The following is a 14,670-nucleotide window of genomic DNA, read 5'->3' as shown; positions in this document are numbered from 1 at the left end:
AAAATAAACTCAAAATGGATTAAAACCCTAAATGTAAGAATGGACACTATAAAACTCTTAGAGGAAAAGATAGGAAGAACACTCTTAGACATAAATCACAGCAAGATCTTTCTTCACCCACCTCCTAGAGTAATGGAAATAAAAACAAAAATAAACAAATGAGACTTAATGAAACTTAAAAGTTTTGCACAGCAAAGGAAACTATAAACAAAATGAAAAGATATCCCTCAGAATTGGAGAAAATGTCTGCAAAAAATTAACAGATGATTAATTTTCAAACTATATAAACAGCTCATGCAGCTCAATATTAAAAAAAACAAACAACCCAATTAAAAACTGGGCAGAAGACCTAAATAGACATTTCTCCAAAGAAGACATACAGATGGCCAAGAGACACATGAAAAGCTGCTCAACATCATTAATTATTAAAGAAATGCAAATAAAAACTACAATGAGGTATCACCTCACACTGGTTAGAATGGGCATCTTCAGAAAATCTACAAACAACAAATTCTGGAGAGGGTGTGGAGAACCCTTTTGCACTGTTGGTGGGAATGTAAATTGATACAGCCCCTATGGAAAACAGTATGGAGGTTCCTTAAAAAACTAAAAATAGAATCACAATATGACCCAGCAATCTCACTACTGGGCATATACCCAGAGGAAAACATAATTCAAAAAGACACATGCACCCCAATATTCATTGCATCACTATTTACAATAGCCAGGTCATGGAAGCAACCTACATGCCCGACAGACGAATGGATAAAGAAGATGTGGTACATACATACAATGGAATATTACTCAGCCATTAAAAGGAACAAAATTGGGTCATTTATAGAGACGCGGTTGGACCTAGAGACTGTCATACAGAGTGAAGTAAGTCAGAAAGAGAAAAGCAAATATCCTATATTAACACATGTATGTGGAATTTAGGTAAATGGTATGGATGAAGCAGTTTGCAACAAAGAAATAGAGACACAGATGTAGAGAACAACCTTAACGACACCAAGGGGAGAAACCGGGGTCAAGGGGTGGTGGTGGGATGAATTGCGAGGTTGAGATTGACAAATATACACTAATATGTATAAAATAGATAACTGATAAGAACCTGCTATATAAAAAATAATAATAAAATTTAAATTAAAAAATCAACTATCAGAAAAAAAACAAAAAATTTAAAAAAGATAAACAAAGAGAGAAACCAATATGTGGTCTTAATTGGATCTTGATCTGAGACATAATCAGGGAGATTTGAATGTTGTCTGAATTCTACATTATAATCCCTATATTAAGGGATGGTTGTTAATATTCTTTGGTTGTGATGTGGTTTTCTGGTTAGGTGTTTTTCAATGTCTTTATCTTTTAGATATATATATGAAAATATTTATGGATGATAAGATTTAATGTCTGAATTTGTTTCAAAATATGATCAGAGGACTAGAGGGATGGGTGGAAGAATTGAGATTTGCCAGTAGTTTTTTTTTGGAGCTCAGTGAGGGTTCCATAGGAATTCACTATGCTAGTCTCTGCGTTTTTGTATATATTTGGAAGTTTTCATAACAAAGAAAAGTGTTTTTAATGAATGGAAAGGACCCAAAGATGAGGAAGAGTCTAAGCCCTTTGCCAAAGTCCTACTGTCATTTCCAAGAAAGCCTGTTTACTGAAAGTAACACTTTCTATATAAATTTCCCCAAGTAATTATCTTGACAGAATACTTCCGGTTGACACATCTTCTTTCCAAATGTTGTTGAAAATTTCTGAAACACAGGACAAGTGCTCCTTCCACAGGGTTACAATAAGAAGTTTAATTCACAGAAAATACTGTATAAACTCATATGAAACATTAAATCGATGTTTGACCTGTGTATTGTATTTGTTGCTGCTTGTGCAGTCTGAGCCTTTATAAACTTATTCACCCTAATTTCTATAATCTTAGCAGGGAGAGACCTTTCTCATCCTGACACCAAGGACAGAAACCATAATGACAGATTAGTTACACAAAGATGTAAAATTTAGAAGACTGGAACCAGTGTCTTTTCATAATGAAAGGCATTTGCCAGACATGACAGCAAAACAGATTAATATTCTTAGTATTTAAAAAAAAAAAAAAAAAAACCTCTTCCCAAGTCAGTCTGTGAGGTGAAAAATAAAACTACCACTCCTATTTTAAAAATCAGCAAAAATTTTGGACAGATGATTCCCGGAAGTAAAGGAACTAATGTATGACTGCCAGGTACAATATAGGATACCCAATTAAACTTGAATTTCAGATAAATAACAAATAATTTGGGCCATAATTATGCTAAAACATTATTTGTTGTTTATCTAAACTCCAATTTATGCAATTTACAATTTAGGCAATCCTACATTAGTATTTTCATTTGCCAACTCTGGCAACTCTAACTAATGGCCAATGAATTTGAGAAAATGATTAGCTTCAGCTCTAATTATCAAGGGAGAGCAAGTACAGCAAGAAGAGCAGAGGCCCCACCAGGCAGGAGTGGAAGAAAAACACTGTACCTGCACCCACCTGGCCCATCTGGAGCTCAGGGGAGGAGGCGTGACCTCAGGGCCTCACAAGGGCAGGAGGGAGGTGGCCAGCACTGAGACAATGGGGGTCACAAGTTTGGTTGAACAGCCCTGAGCATGGTCTTCAGGGGAAAGGAAAAATATGATCAGCAGCTTGGAGCAGAGGACCCCGTGCAGAAGCAACACTTTTATTATTTGCTCTTAAAACTTTGTTGTGATCTATCCAAATGCATTTTTATCTTTTATGGAAAATTTTTTGATATACTATGTAATACATACAAAAAGGAATTTAAATATCCATGTACTCACCTTCCACTTTAAAAACATAAAACATTACCAACCAGTGTTTCTCTCCCTCCTGCCCTCACAGCCTAGGTAACTACTATAACCTGAGCTTAAGAATCATCATTGCCTTTAATTTTCACATCTTTTACATATGTTTGCACCCCTAAATAAAATACATAGTATAGTTTTCACATGCTTTCAACTTTCATGTAAATAGCAGCATAACGTATGTATTCTACAATTTGCCTTTTTTCACCCCACATTTTGATTTTGAAATTGATCCATAATAATGAGTGATGCTTTATATTAGTTTCAGCACTGTGTAATATTCCATTATTTGGATATACCAAAATTTCCATTTCTAGTCCCTGTTGATGGACAGCTGGTTTACAATTTTTGCTACTACCAAAAATTACTGGTGTGAACATCCTTAAACATGTCTCTTAGTATACATTTCAGCACACTTCTCTAGGGTATATGCCAGAGTGGAATTACAAGCTCAAAGAGTGTGTACAACTTCATCTGTAATTCTACAAAGTGATTGTACTAATTTGTATTCCCGCCAGCATCAATAAATACATTTTTTACAGTTAAAAAAAACACACCACCACATAGATTCATCCCAATGTTGTATTTTACACACACACACACACACACACACACACACACACACACACACACACACACAAAAGATGACTGAAAGGATGCCATTATCTTGAGTGTTAGGATAATGAGTAATATTTATTTTTCTTCATTTCCAAATTTTTTATAATAAATATATACAACTTGCATAATCAGTAAAATGGGATTAAAATAAGTGATATTCTGTTTGTTTTCAATTTCCTTCACTGCTATGTAGAGTAATTTGCTGAAGTTATTTAAGAATTTGGTGTAGTTTGCAAATTTTGAACATATTTCATCATCTTAGTGAGTCCACAAGTACCATTTACCTGATGAAAATGAGTAACATTCAGGTAAAGAAGTTGGGACATGTGATTAGAAAATTATGTGAACATGTATATAATATGAGATGTTATTTTTTTCAGGTAGTTTATGAATCCACTGGGTAACCTAGAATATATCAACAACAATAGAGGGATAATTATTCCAAACAAATATGCATTCCTTTTTATGTAGTCCTTTCTGTGTTTCTCACTATATACAGTTTTTTCATTAAAAATTATTTTCGAATTAAATATTTTATTAAATTCTAATGCTCATTTCTCAAGTAAGATCTAAAATTTTAGCCCCCCAAATTGGTAGAGATCAGTATTTAATTGAATTCAAGAACACATATTAGAATTTTGATTTCACAGTAGCAGAACTCTTCTCTGTCTTGTTTATAGTTGCACTCCAGTACCTGAAGTAGCATCAATCACATAGTAAGTATTCAGTGAATATTTGTGGAATTAATGTATTAGTGAAAATCACTGTGTACAATGAACCAGGCACTGAACACACAAAGAGGAACAAGTCAGGGCCCAAGCCTTCAGGAACTCAGACTCTGGGGAAGAACAAAACTGGAATAAATAATTAAACAAATTAAAATATGGTCCAAACTTCCATGAAAACAAAGTGTTAAAAAAAAATTTTAAACTGTGTTTATAAGACAATAATTATAAATGTATACATCACATTTTTTCAATCATTTATAAAGATAATATTGAAAAATTTTAGTGTACTGAAATGTTATTTAATTAAACTTGAAAATTCCTTTTACTACTGCTATCAATACATTTTATTGAATTATATTATTAGTATTGTAATTAAGTATGTTAAATTATTGATCTGGATTAAACAGAATTTGTGAATAAATTGGGATAATTTCATATACAGATAAAAGCATGAAAGAAATGTTACCCAGGGGCTAAAACTCTGAGAATAAAAAAAAAACAACAACAAAACTTTAGGACATCCAAAGATACATTTATAAGTCTTGAAACTTCAATGGTATAAAACGATTTTTTTGTTCTTCCAAGTTTCTTTGTGGAAAATGACTTTTACCTTTTTATTTATTTATTTATTTATTTATTTATTTATTATTGGAGTATAGTTGATTGACAATGTTTTGTTAGTTTCCGCAGTACAGCAAAGTGAATCAGTTATACATATACATATATCCACTCTTTTTTAGATTCTTTTCTCATATAGGTCACTGCAGAGTATTGAGAAGAGTTCCCTGTGCTATACAGTAGGTCCTTATTAGTTATCTATTTTATATATAGTAGTGTGTATCTGGCAATCCCAGTCTCCCCATTTACCCCCCGCCCCTTTCACCTCATGTAACCATAAATTTGTTTTCTACATCTGTGACTCTATCTAAAGATGTTTTTATTTTATTTATTATTATTATTTTTTTAACATCTTTATTGGGGTATAATTGCTTTACAATAGTGTGTTAGTTTCTGCTTTATAACAAAGTGAATCAGCCATACATATACATATATCCCCATATCTCCTCCCTCTTGTGTCCCCCTCCCACCCTCCGTATCCCACCCCTCTAGGTGGTCACAAAGCACTGAACTGATCTCCCTGTGCTATGTGGCTGCTTCCCACTAGTTATCTATTTTACATTTGCTAGTGTATATATACCCATGCCACTCTCTCATTTCGTCCCAGCTTACCCTTCCCCCTCCCCGTGTCATACAGAGTGAAGTAAGTCAGAAAGAGAAAAACAAATACTGTATGCTAACACATATATATGGAATCTAAAAAAACAACAAAAAACAAAATCAAATGGTTCTGAAGAACCTAGGAGCGGGACAGGAATAAAGACACAGACGTAGAGAATGGACTTGAGGACTTTTACCTTTTAAGTGAAGAAGTCACTAATGGTAAAAGAAGTTGGCTCAAGTATTGTGCAGATGATGGACGTGTGTGTGTAAATGTATGAAAACTTCTATTTGGGTTTCTATGTTGAACCACACAGGGCAAATAGGTTATTTTTCTTTTAAATTCCATTCTCTCTTTTTCTATAAGAAAGCTGTTTCTGTCATTGCATAATCACTCTGACCATCTTACAAAAATAGATGAAACTAGAGTGAAGTCAGCTAAGACAGTTTTCCCCACGAAAGTGCCCTATAGCTTGAAAGGAAGAAGCAGATAGAGGCCTCATTCTCTTGTCTACAAACCATATAGACACAGTTGGCACAAAATAACAATAATGTCGGCATCTCTGAAAAACACGTATATTATTTTAAGAAAACTTAATTTTAAGAGAACTCTTGAATACACACTTTTGTGTTAATTTAGATATAGGAATGTAAGAATTAGCATACCTGTCAGCACCACAGATTCACAATTAAGCATGTTTAAGAATTTGCTGACTAACAATATTAAATGCCTAGAAAACATCTTAACGTAACATATTTGAAAAAACTTTCCTTCTATCAAACCTTGAGTAACTATAAGCTTTTCATCTCAATAAAACTTTAAGGAATTTCTTTAATTTACTCATATCAGCCGATAGAAAATTAGCAGCATATCTGGTTTCTGACCTCTTTCATTTGCTGCTCTTTACTATTGGAGAAATTTGATGGATGTCAGAGAGGAAAGTTAGGTTCTTTGGCTAAGAGCTCTATTCCAACAAGTGTAATGCACTCCTGACATTTACAAAGACACCACAGAATTCTCTATATACAGCTCCTTACACAGCCTTGTCAGTCATGCAAATGTAATAGAAGCCAAATAGATTAAACTTTGAAATAATAAAATAAAAGTATTGAAAGTAAAGTGTCCATATTGGCTTTTTTACACACAAGAGTGAGAAATTACTAGAAACTTTGCAAAATGTCATATTTGAGTCTTTCCTTCCGGCCTTAAAAGGAGACTTTTAAAGAGCTTTTAAAACACATCCACCCCAATATTCTCACTTTAATCAGCAGAAGCCACCTAAAGGAAGAATGGTCTGTTTAGCACTCAGCTTTACTGTGTCATTAGGAATTGCTGTGCTAAAAAACATTTTCAATAATTGCTGCTACATTTTAAGAACTTGCACATCGTTAAATTTAAAGAATTAATATAGCTACCACTCCCAAAGAATATATAAACGTTCAGCTTTTCTAACTAAATTCTAGACTATTACCTAGCATAGTTTCTTATTGAATGAACTGTCCCTTTGGACTGAATCAGACACTTTAGTAAGTTAATGTTTGTGGAACCAATGGAAACACAGATACAGCTGGCTTTAACCATTTCTTGTTAGATAACGTGAGAATCTAGCAAATTACTTAAAAATTAAGGAAAGTAACCATCTCTAATTTCTGAGAAAAATCTATTTTTAAAGCTCAGAATTGGGGCTTCCCTGGTGGCACAGTGGTTAAGAGTCCGCCTGCCAATGCAGGAGACACGGGTTCGAGCCCTGATCCGGGAGGATCCCACATGCCGTGGAGCAGCTAAGCCCGTGTGCCACAACTACTGAGCCTATTCTCTAGAGCCTATGAGCCACAACTGCTGAAGCCCGCGCCTGGAGCCCATGCTACGAGACGGGAGAGGCCACCACAGTGAGAGGCTCGCACATCACAGCAAAGAGTTGCCCCCACTCACCGCAACTGGAGAAAGCAACCCCGCACACAGCAACGAAGACTCAACGCAGCTAAAAATAAATAAAATTAAATTAAAAAAAAAAAAACCCTCAGAATTAACTTTCAGCTTAATATTTTGGAATGAGTGTATGCCTCCACCCCTAACGTACCATTGAATTGATCCAAAACATACCAAAAGAAATATATGAAATCATAGAGGGCCAGGAAGAAAAAAAAACAGTAAGCCAGAAATTTGATGACTTTCTAAAAGATAGAAAGCAGATGGGGAAAATTCGAGTCAATGTGGAAGTATATGATATTATGCAGTATAATGAGAAAGTTATCATTTCCACCACAGATGCATAAAATACTATCTAGGTACAATATACTTTAAAACAAATATAAAAATGTATATAACCAAGGTTGTAAATGAAAACAAAAAATGCTCAGGGAACCAAAAATGAAGAGGACACTCAAACATAGACTGGTGAGGAGGTGGTAAAGCTAAAATAATCCAAGGAGAAAAGGACCCTGCATGAAACAGGGGATCCTGAAGGATTCTGCTTATCTGGTGGAAAAAGAGTCTGTCATAGGTAGCCAGAACACCAAGTTTATCCCAGGCTTGGTTGTAGGGCTCAAATTTATTCCATCTGCATGATGAGGTAATTTTAGGCCAAAAAGTTAACATAGAAAGTAGTCCAAAACGGGGAAATTATAGAGCCACCCTAGAGGCAAAAGTGGAGCAATGCTATAGAGAAGCATCTTCTACTCACATGATGCTGGTCTCTTATGGAAAGCGACATCTGCTGAAGATGAATTTGCCATAAAAGGAAATCATAAACACCAGAAAGAATGAGCCACCATGAGGGAAATCCAGCAGACACAAGTAATGGAATAATTTGTCTCTAAAAATGAAAACTAGTTGAACAATCAAAATTTAACTTTAAAATAAGCTTAGTTAAAAATATTGGAAGCAGTTTAAAAATGAAGTGAAAATAAAATGGTAGAAAGGCAGACACTGGGTAAAATATCTTGGAGAAAATTTAAACAAGTCATGGTCCTGTTTGTGAAGAGGATTTATATATTATCTCTAGCTTTTTTAGAAAATATAAAGTTATATTTTATGTTAGAATATTTATGTTCACTAAAATGTGATAGAGTATCCAATTTTTAAGCTAGTAAAAAATATATAAATAATATATTTATCAATCCAATAAAAGGCAGTAAACAATAAATACAATAAAATAAACTGTTGAAATTATCTCTGGGAAGTGGGACTAGAAATGTGTAGGAAGGTATTTTTATTTTACTACCTTTGCTGTAGTTTCAAATTTTATTACTGTTGTTTCGAGCTGCATGTATTACTTTTTTAGGACATTAAAATTTTAATTTAAAAAAAAAAAGCCCTTAGTAACAACAGGAAAGAAATGCATAAGCATTTTGTCATGGCTTTTCTTGGTGAAAGGAATTATGACTTTTTTAAAAATGTTTTTCTGTGCATTGAATTTATAATCAGAAAATTAAATAAATCTTTTTTCTTGATCAGGCCTGATTGGTCTATGCCGAAATATCACTTCTATTTTTAAGCTATATGAATCTTAGGGCCAGCATCTCTAAATCTCTCATAATGCTCCCTGAGCTCCATTTTCATATCTTATTGTGATTTACACCTCCAAATTTAATTGTCTACTAAATACCCAATATAATTGAATAGATGATTGTAATATTCATTCTTTTCATTGTTTTCTATTATTTTTCCCACTTGATCCCAAAGCTTATAGACAAATGTTATAGTAGTGATACTAACATAAAAACAATTAAACAACTAATACAAAGAGTACTTACTAATTTCAAGGCTTTCTTCCAAGGTGTTTTCACGTATTAACCTATTTAATCCTCTTGCTAGTACTTTGAAGTCAGTACTATTATTCTCTCCATTAGGGATGGGGAAACTGAGCTAAAGAGAGGCTAAGTAACTCACTTAAGGCAACAAAGCTATTCTGTACTGGATGTAGAGAAGAGCAGGTATATAACTGATGGGTGGCACTTCAGCTCAAGTGGCCTGCCTTCAGAATCCTGCTTACCACTTTATAGCCATGAAGAGAATGGAACTTAATGGAACATGTTTTACCAGTAAGATCATTCATTTTTTACTTCATAGGATACATGATTCTTTTATTGCTTCTTTCAAAAATATCAATACCTAAGTAATTTCATTCGTTTATTCATTTAATTGGAAACCAATTATGTGTAAGTTTTATACCCGCTCTACCACCATAAAATATTTGAGAGTGCTAATTTTGATTCATGCTACTAGGACTCAAATTCACTGTAAATTACCTTAGGATTCATTGCAGGATAGTTAAGTAAGCCATAGACTTCATCATGAAAGACTAATAGGAGATCAAAAGAATGCCCAATGACTCTGGGTTTTTTTTTCTTTTTTTCTCTAGTATGCCCTGTGTTATGCCTTTACTATAACAAGTATTTAATACTAGAATACATAGTGCACATGAAATCAATTTTAACTAAAATAGCTCTTGTCAATATGAATGAGAATAATTTAGTTTCTAATTTTCTAATGAAATTTCCACTTAAAAGAATTTTCCCCAACTGAAAGATTTTTACTTAAAGTTCCTTAAAGAGATTTCTATTCCTCATTTATTCTGCAGAAACAAGGAAGAAAGAAAAACATGATGGTAGTGGGATACAAAAACAAAGCAAAAAACCCTCTGTTTTCAATGAAAAATGTGAGTAGGGGTTACCCCAAAACACAGACTCTGACGCACATTTCCATCACTGTCAAAGTCCGAAGAAACATGGACCTAAGGGGGGATGTGTCAGGGAAAAGTGACAGTTACTTTCTCTTTCTCTTACTTTTAGGAGAATGCAGTTTGCCCTCAAACCCGCTAGCTTATACACCCTGCCCACACATGTGAAGAGCGTCCCCCACTGTCAGCATTCCCACCACAGTGATACATGGTTCTACAATTTGTTACAATTGTTGAACCTATATTGTTACATTACCATCACCCCAAACCCACAGTTCATATTAGGGTTCATTCTTGGTGTTGTACATTCTGTGGGCTATGACAAATATATAATGACATGTATCTACTATTATAGTATCATAGAAAATTGTTTCAGTGCCCTAAAAATCATCTGTGTTCTGCTTATTCATATTTCATGCATATATTTTGAAAGGAAAAGCAGATCATGGGGTGGGGGGAACAAAGGGAAATGCAGTTAAAAAACATAAATCTCAAGAAGAATCAGCCCCAGCTTGGGGAAAGTGCTTAGACAGTTACTCTTGCATAGATTTAATATCTTCTGCATATATTTTAAAAAAGAAAAAGTGAACTGAAAAAGTATAAAATTAAAAATAATTTGGATAATATGATAGATATTGGAGACATACAAATGAGATCCAACATGCCCATAATTGGTGATCCCGAAGAAAAGAAGCAGTATAAAAACAATCTCCCCATTCTCTGGGAAAAAATTAAGTACATAGTGTAACAACAAAAAATTTGGAAATAAAAGAACCTCAGATCAATGGAGTACACCATATTCAAGCAAAGTTGATGAAGACCGACCAACTTCAGAACATATTCTGGCAAACACAAACAGACAAACAAGAATCATGTGGACATCCATCACAATAAAAGCAAGTTATATACAAGGATGAAAATTTCAAACATATCTAAAAACCACTGGGCAGCACCATTCAATATGGGAAGTGTCCTCAGCTTTGTTTATAAATATTTACAAATTTCTGAAAGAAAATATAAGTTTGATTCAACAAAGATAACTTGTCTTTCATGTATAAGGCAAATGGAAGAAACAGTCTATCTAAGCACAGAGAAAATACAGCATCTATGACAGTTTCTTTGGTGGAGGGGTACTACTTAACAGTGACCTCCAACAACCTGAGAAATAATTCAAAATAAAGAATACAGGAATGGTGAATTGAGCAATTGGTAAGGACTGAATCCGTTCAAATTTGAAATAAGTCCAAACCAAGACTGTAGGAATTAAGCCAGGATGTAAATACTGTAAATCTCAGTAATGTAAAACTGATAATATAATTAAAATTCAGGTGGTATGTGTAAGGGAGATAATCATAAAGTACATGTGCTAATTTCTTTATCACAACAAGGACTTATAAGAGATTGTTTAATAAACATGCATTTTAAAAATGAGTTGAAACTATTAACATTTTCATACTTGTTCTTAACTCTAAGATAATTTTTCTGGAACTAATCTCTGTTGCAAAGAAATGAATACCCCAAATTTAGTCATTTCTTCAGTTTCATACCAACTCCTTTTTTTTCTGCTTAATCCAAATCTGAAATTAAATTCAGTACCTTTTTTAAAGAGTAGGGTAAAATCATATCCTTTTAAAAATATCTATCTATGGATCTATCTATCAATCATTGATCATGTTATTTAAATACTTCTTATTTGTAAAAACAAAATTAAATATGTACGGTAAGAAATTGTTCTTACCAAAGTCTTTCTCTTTCTCATTTAGGCATCGGCATTGGATCTCTCCAATGATAGTCTTTAAATTTCATGGTTGTTATTTATGAGTGTTGAGATTTCTTTTTCAAACTTTTATGTTTGAGTTATTTTTAATGAGTATAGCTAATGCTACTGCATTCTAAATAACATGAGGTTAAATACATAAATGAATAATTTCATAACCTTCCTCCACTAAAATAATTTAAGAGGTACAAATTTACTTTTGTACTACTGAGTATTTTATTTGTCAGAAAAAATAAAGTATGCAAACAATATACCTCACAGGCTTTTTACAAGATAATTAATTTGTTTTGTCTGAGTTTAGACCAAGTATGTAATAATTTTCTAAATGGCAATGTAAATTCTTTTTTATTAAGGAAAGTTACATGGAGAATTAAAAAAAAAAAACTATTCTGGTACTTCACTGGAAATGTTCAAAGAAGTAATGCACAGTAGTTGATGGGCTTTTTTTTTGCTAAGACGTGATAAGTTATGCATTTATATAACCTCATATAAAGCCTTATATAAAAGTTTGCAGATTTATATATTTGAAATCTTTGGACTGCATAGCCATGTTGTTGCTTTAAAAAAAAATCACTGAAGCATCAAAGATAAAATGACTCTGTATTTCTGTTTGTTATACAAATCTCGTCAGTATTTTTGTATCTGTTTTGTGAATTTGTGTAGGTTTACACGTATGTAAAAGAAGGGAGGGTCAAGGGAGAGTTTGCTTAAATGTCTCTTTTTTTTTTATAAAATACAATGCACATAAATTGGTAGTCTTTAAAAACAATAATCAAAAAAAAGATGATAAACAAACCCATGAGGCAAATGAAAATTGTTCAAAACAAGCAATTCAGTATTCAACATATGGCTTCTTTTTTTTATAAGACCTTTGAAAAACATTGCCACTTTAGATAAGATTATGAATACCTCATTTTCCGAATTGATTCTGTGTAATTCTACTATTCTCCCTACTTTTTCCTCTTCTATTTAGTCATTCTGTGAATGTTTCTCAGAGGACATAGTCAGGATGCTGATTATTTAAACGTAAGTAGTTTACAATTGGAGAAGCAAAATTATGAATTCCAATATCCCCCCAAACCCCCAATGTTGACAATATTCCATTAACATAATGGGTTATATGTGGCTAATCTCAGAGCTCTTAAAAGTTTTATTCCCAAGTCATCAACTTTTGAAACTTTCCATAAAGTATTATACATACCTTAACACTGACAAGCTTAACTATTATAAATGGAAACTCCAGAAGCTATTATCTAGAAGCTACATAAGAGGCAAAATACCAGATAAATTTGGTGAGCTCATGTGACCTCCAGTCTTGCTTTGCTCCCCTAACTAAAACCCTCCCCCAGGAAACTTTTTATAAACATTCCTTTAAATCATCCGTTGGACACTGTAAACCCCACCCCTTTACCCTTTGATGAAAAAAATTTAGCAATAACATTTTCCCATTTGCCATTACAGAAAGGGCGTGAAGCCGTCTGAAAGTACCAGAATTAGCAGTCATCCCATCTTGCCCATTAGTTTTACTGCAGCAAAGACTAGTGAAACGCTGAAAAATATACCTGTAGTCTCTCCCTGGTTTGATCCTAAGCTCCTCCGAATACAGACTCAATACGTTTTCTTTCACAGGAATAAATGTATTTTAAGCATCAGCATCATAGAAACACAGCATAAATAAAGCAGAGACTTCTCCCCCAACCCCAGATTTTACCTGTTATGCTAATACAAAGACACTGAAAGGAAGAAAAGCTGCAGCTTGCCCAGCAATATTCTCATTGCAGCAGACAGCAGAATTTTGTACTTACAGATCTTACCAGGGAAATGTCTCGGGATCTGTACAATTTTTCTGCAGAACTCTGTTTCAAGCTCTCAGCCAGGCATGCTGTGCATCCAGGCAGAACCAAGCCGTATGGAATGTCTATGCAGCTGGGAGATAATGGGACTCTTTTTCCCAGCTGGGACCGCAAGCCTTTTATCCACTGAGTACTGCGTGGCTCTCCTCTGGTCTTAAGCATAAAACACGCTCCTCTCCTGCTGCATTACTGACGGAACCTAGACAATTAGTTCTTGAGGCACATGTGCAAATCTCCCGTTTGGAATATTCAAAAGGAAAATTCTCCGTACATTGAAAAGGCAGTTCTATCTTCATCATCCTTCACAGAATCAGAGAATGCTGAGAGCAGCTGCCATTCCAGTGGCATGAAAGATTAAATTCACCCTCCCCTTTTTTTTGACTAGAGATAGTCACTCCTGTTGGGTCATCAGAAAATCTCTCTTATTGAAAACTGGGTCAGGCTAACTACTTATTAGGTTTCCAACAGGAAAAGAAGTAAATTTTTTTCTTCCTCTGGTTTCACTGCATTGTCATTTGCAAGCAAAGATTAAGCTGGTCAAGTGTCTGCCCTAATTTAGCCTGTATTCAAACGTAAGCTTTCTTATAGCTTTCATGCCTATAGCTCCTGCGACTCGTTAGGGTGAAGAGAAAAGGGAAATAAAACCCAAGGATCTTATGCACTGTCACTGAATCCTTTCTAAACCATATTTTTAAAATACGTGCATGAGGCTTCCAAAAGACAGGTAAACACATAAAGAAACTAAAGGCCAAAAGAGTATTAGCTGCTCTCTCAGGCTACATATGTGTAATCTCCTGAGGCCGAGAGCCACTGTATATGTGTTTGCAAAACAACTCTGTAAGGAAAAGAATGCTGTTTGTGTTTCACATCCAGCCCTTCAACTAAACTTTTTAATATGTTTGAGTTTTGGTATTGCTTTTGAAGGAAGC

At 34.0% G+C, this 14,670-nt stretch overlaps 1 protein-coding gene across 3 annotated transcripts in view; it reads right to left on the bottom strand.

Moving 5' to 3' along the window:
* Positions 1 to 14,168, bottom strand: part of CNTN6 (contactin 6) — a 293,875-nt gene extending 279,707 nt beyond the window's left edge. For 2 of the 3 annotated variants that reach the window (XM_029243101.1, XM_029243104.1), the window contains exon 1: positions 13,703 to 14,168. The gene's annotated coding sequence lies outside the window, so the exon portion shown is untranslated. Of the gene's footprint in view, positions 1 to 13,693 lie in introns of all 3 variants that reach the window. The other variant, XM_029243100.1, reaches the window with a different exon arrangement.
* Between the last annotated feature and the right edge of the window lie 502 nt (positions 14,169 to 14,670).

The sequence above is a fragment of the Monodon monoceros genome, unplaced genomic scaffold (assembly GCF_005190385.1).
Source record: "Monodon monoceros isolate NGI ecotype Baffin Bay Population unplaced genomic scaffold, NGI_Narwhal_1 Super_Scaffold_3, whole genome shotgun sequence".
Taxonomy (NCBI): Eukaryota; Metazoa; Chordata; class Mammalia; order Artiodactyla; family Monodontidae; genus Monodon; species Monodon monoceros.
The sequence above is the reverse complement of the archived record's forward strand: the minus strand, read 5'-3'. Positions and strand labels throughout refer to the sequence as shown.